At 49.5% G+C, this 4742-nt stretch overlaps 1 protein-coding gene across 2 annotated transcripts in view; it reads left to right on the top strand.

The window, feature by feature from the left end:
* Positions 1–2604: 2604 nt before the first annotated feature.
* R3HDM2 (R3H domain containing 2) overlaps positions 2605–4742 on the top strand; it is a 188332-nt gene continuing 186194 nt past the window's right edge. For both annotated transcript variants that reach the window (XM_037741218.1, XM_037741219.1), the window contains exon 1: positions 2605–2783. The gene's annotated coding sequence lies outside the window, so the exon portion shown is untranslated. The remainder of the gene's footprint in view (positions 2784–4742) is intronic.

The following is a 4742-nucleotide window of genomic DNA, read 5'->3' as shown; positions in this document are numbered from 1 at the left end:
ATCTCTTGACCTCGTGATCCACCCGCCTCGGCCTCCCAAAGTGCTGGGATTACAGGCGTGAGCCACCGCGCCCGGCCTAGGAAAGAATGTTAAAGGGAGACTCTCAAACAAGAAGAAGTAATTGGCAGGGCACTTTAGCTCACTGTCATGCATGAACAATTGAGAGTTGCATTATTTTTTGCCTGGCATTTCTCAAAGCCATCCCTATCCCTCCATCCTCCCTCCCTGGGGTTCTCAATCCAGTCTTATTTGTTAGCCCTGGTTGAGTTTTGCTCAAGAGGTCTCAAAACCATGAAATCTGAAGGTTAAGGGAAGGGAGGCACAGTGTCCTAGGCATGTTTTCAATGTCCTCAGAGGGAACTCTTAATGTGGGGAAAGGGCTTGAGATTTAGATGAGCTCATCCTTTGGGTTTTTTTTTCTGTCTAAGAAAATAAGTTTTGAGATTTATTTATTGATTGATTGAGATGGAGTCTCACTCTGTCACCCAGGCTGAAGTACAGTGGCACAATCTCGGCTCACTGCAACCTCTGACTCCCAGGTTCAAACAGTTCTCCTGCCTCAGCCTCCTGAGTAGCTGGGATTACAGGTGTGTGCCAACATGCCCGGCTAAGTTTTGTATTTTTAGTAGAGACGGGCTTCACCATGTTGGTCAGGCTGGCCTCGAACTCCTGACCTTGTGATCTGCCCACTTCAGCCTCCCAAAGTGTTGGGATTACACCTGGACTCCAACCTGTTTCTAATAGTGTGGTGGTGAGGAGCAGATTCTGAAGAGAAACTGCTTTGGTTCAAAATCAGGGACTTTGGTTTAACTATTGTGCCTCAGGTTTCCTCATCTATAAAACAGGTATAATAATAGTACATATTGTAATGAGGATTTGATAGTAACAATAAACGTAGAGTGCTACACATTCTATATTATACTTACATATGCATAATACAAATGTTAGCTATTGCTTCCCTCCTGGTTACCACTGCCTGGTCTGGAACTCCTGAGCTCAAGCCATCCACCTGCTTTAGCCTCCCAAAGTGCTAGGCGTGAGCCACTGCGCCTGGCCAAGACAGAAAGTTTAAATCATAGTGAAAAGTGGCAGGTTAGATTAATTCAGTTCAGTTTTTAGTTGTATTTTTCTTCCCGTGTTGCTGTTCTTCAGAGGGTTGAGAGAATTTTGGGGCAGGAGGCAGTGATGACCAGGAGAGAGGGCTGGGCATGGTGGCTCACACCTGTAATCCCAGCACTTTGGGAGGCCAAGGCGGGTGGATCACCTGAGGCCAGGAGTTTGAGACCAGCCTTACCAACATGGCGAAACCCCATCTCTACTAAAAATACAAAAATTAGCTGGGCATGGTGGTGCATGCCTGTAGTCCTAGCTAATCCTGAGGCTGAGAGTCACTTGAACCTGGGAGGCGGAGGTTGCAGTGAGCCGAGATCGCACCACTGCACTCTAGCCTGGGTGACAGAGCAAGACCCCTTCTCAAAAACAACAACAAAACAACAACAACAACAAAAACCCAACAACAACCCAGAACTTGCTCATCCTTGAAGGAAAAATGAACTTCATGCGTCTATGACTTTGCTGGAATCTCCATTCTTTACCTCGCTAGTGAACGATTTATATTCTCAAGAATAGCTGGAATTTCATCTGTAGTTTCTCTGTAACTTATTCAGTCTCTTTTACCTCCAAGAATGAGTTGCTGCTCCTTGTGTTTCCATAACAAATTGAAACCTTTCTATTCTTGCATTCAAACTGTACTATAATTAGATTTTTTTTTGCCTACCGCAGTTCCTGTCACAAGGTAAATATTTAATGGTTGAATTCTACAAAAGTAAGACTATATTGCTTCTTTGAGGGAGTTTGGTCAGTAAATCATCCACACACACATAATCAATAACTAAATTGATTCTGCCTAGAACGGACAGAAGAGGGGAGGTTGGAAATTTAAGATGACTTTTGAGAACTGTATCTTAGAGAGGGACTGATGGTAAGAATGTAATCTTAACAGAACAGACTGAGTTCCTCCTAGGTCAGTTTTTTTCATCTGTAAAATGGACATTTACCTGTCGAACCATCGTTATCCATGTGTACAACAAATACTGAGTATACGTTCTTTTGGTACGGGGGTAACTGTCCTAAGAGAAAGGCTGTTTTGAAAGTGCTCTGTAAATTGAAATTCCTTTAGAATGATCACTATTAGTATTCTATTGAAATCCAGGGTATTCTATCTGACAGACTTGATGAGTTTCAGGAGGACTAAGGCTCCCAGTGGCTACGGATTCTTGGCCTGACACAGGTAATGCGGAGGGAGGAGAGGGCGAGCAAGCGAGTGCGAGTGCGCGCGCGTCGGCAAGAATGCTTGCGGCAGGCGGTGGGCCCGGCACCGCTGCTGAGGCGCACGCAGGAAGCCAGGAAGCGGGGACCGGCGGAACGCAGGACGCGGTGACGACAACGCCGGACGTAGTGACGTAGAGCGCAGGCCGCAGCAGGGGGCGGACTCTGGGCTTTTCTTCCCCTTCTGATTTTCCCCTCCCCCCTTTTCTCCCTTTCCGGGTTTGGTTCCCCCCTTTTCTTTCCCTCTCCCCCCTCCTTCCCAAGTCCCTTTCCCCTCCCCCGCCCCGGTCCCCTCTGCTTCCCAGCCCTAGAGCCCGGGGAAGCCCCTGCCCGAGAAGAGCCCGCCCCCAGCAGCGCGCCGCCGCCGGCCGTCGGGGCCGAGCGGCAGCCGAGCGGCCGTGGGCCCGGGCTGCAGGCGGAGACGCGGGCGCCCTCCCCGCTACGGCCCGTGCGAGGTGAGGCCACCTCCCGGCCGAGGGGGCGGGCGGCCCTGGCGGCCTGTGGGGAGGGGGCGTGGCGGCAGCGCGGGCCGGCGCGAGGAGGCCCGGCAGCCTGGGTTCCCCGCGCCGGGGCAGCCGGGGCACGGGGGCGATGGGTCTGCGTCGGAGGGACCTGGGAAGGACTGTTCCAAGTGTACGCAGCTGGAGAGAAGCCGGGGGCGCGGGGCAGCGGGCGGCGGTGCGGGGGGCAGGGGGGTGGCGCCACCTGTGGCCTGTGCGGGGTTGGGGGGGACTTAAAAAGTGTTGCGCCCTTGCTGTGCTTAGAGGTGGCTAGCTCCGTGAGTTTCTTGGGTGGCCGTTTTCCTTCGAACATAGAACATGGAAAAATAGGACGGAGAGGTGTAGAAGTGTTTAAAATCATGCCGGTCTCCGGGTTTATTACGGGGACAGGTATTTAAGTTGGCACATACAGGGAGATGTTTCTTTAGCTTAAAACTTGGGCCTACGCTAAGCTCATAACTTGTTCGAGCCCCCCCGAAAACGCTTCAATTTGTTTTCCCTTAGAGCCAACATTTTCAACATTTGTGGCCATTAGCCTAGGAACTACCGAATGCTTACTTTCTCAGAGTGAATTTTTCTTAGATAATTATGAGAAATGACCGAATAACAATCCCAGAACTATGTTAAAACCAAAGAAAGAAAAGTGGAAAAGTTTAATTCAGACCGCAGTTGGATGCATGCCCTTGTGCATATGTTGTTCAAATAGATAACTAAGATTGAGAAGCCCGAGTCCTGTCTGATTTTCGTAAGCAACGTGGAGATTCAAGGAAGGAGGAAAGTGACAGGTTTCACTTCAGGAATATCACCAATTCCTAGTATTTTATTGTATTTTTAGATAGATTTGCAGTTGAATAAGTTGTGGGTCTTCTTCCTAATGCTTTTTTTTCGTTTTCTTCCTCCAATAGTCTCCCTCCCCACCCGCCAACCCCTTTTTGATGCTGGGGTATCAAGACAAAAAGTTTTTTTTTTTAAGACAGGGTCTCACCCAGGATGGAGTGCAGTGGCGCCATCTCAGCTCACTGCAACCTCTGCCTCCTGGGCTCCAGCGTTCCTCCTACCTCAGCCCCACAGGTAGCTGGGAGTACAGGGGTGAGCCATCGTCCCCAGCTAATTTTTGTAGAGACTGGGTCTCACTTCGCTGCCCAGGCTGGTCTGGAACTCCTGAGCTCAAGCGATTCACCCGCCTTGGCCTCCCAAAGTGCTAGGCGTGAGCCACCGCGCCTGGAAAGACAAAAAGTTTAAATAGTGGTGAAAAGTGGCAGGTTAGATTAATTCGGTTCAGGTTTTAATTGTATTTTTCTTCCCCTGTTGCTGTTCTCCAGAGGGTTGAGAGAACAGAAAACTTTTCTTGAAGGCCTGATGAACTCTTGACAAAAGTTAAATTTCAGAGTTGCACTTCCAGTTGTCGTTGTGTCCGTTATATGATCAGTAGAGCTTCACAATTTTTTCTTCGTAGAGATGGGATCTTGCTATGTTGTCCAGCCTGGTCTTGAACTCTTGGCCTCAAGTGATCTTCTGGCCTCAGCCTCCCAAAAGCACTGGGATTACAGGTGCAAGCCATTACGCTTGGCAGAGTTTCACAATGTAAAGTTTTTAAAAATTTTACAAATAAAAGTAGCATGCCTGACTGGCCAGGTGCGGTGGCTCATGCCTGTAATCCCACACTTTGGGAGGGCAAGGCAGGTGGATAACCTGAGGTCAGGAGTTCGAGTCTAGCTTGGCCAACATGGTGAAACGCTGTCTCTACTAAAAACACAAAAAGAGCCAGGCATGGTAGCAGGCACCTGTAATTCCAGCTTCTTGGGAGGCTGAGGCAGGAGTAAAACTTGAGCCCAGGAGGTGGAGGTGAGGTTGCAGTGAGCTGAGTTCATGCCACTGCACTCCGGCCTGAGTGACAGAGTGAGACTCTGTCTC

This window comes from Cebus imitator, unplaced genomic scaffold (assembly GCF_001604975.1).
Source record: "Cebus imitator isolate Cc_AM_T3 unplaced genomic scaffold, Cebus_imitator-1.0 Scaffold96, whole genome shotgun sequence".
Taxonomy (NCBI): Eukaryota; Metazoa; Chordata; class Mammalia; order Primates; family Cebidae; genus Cebus; species Cebus imitator.
This window is presented reverse-complemented; position numbering and strand designations above follow the sequence as displayed.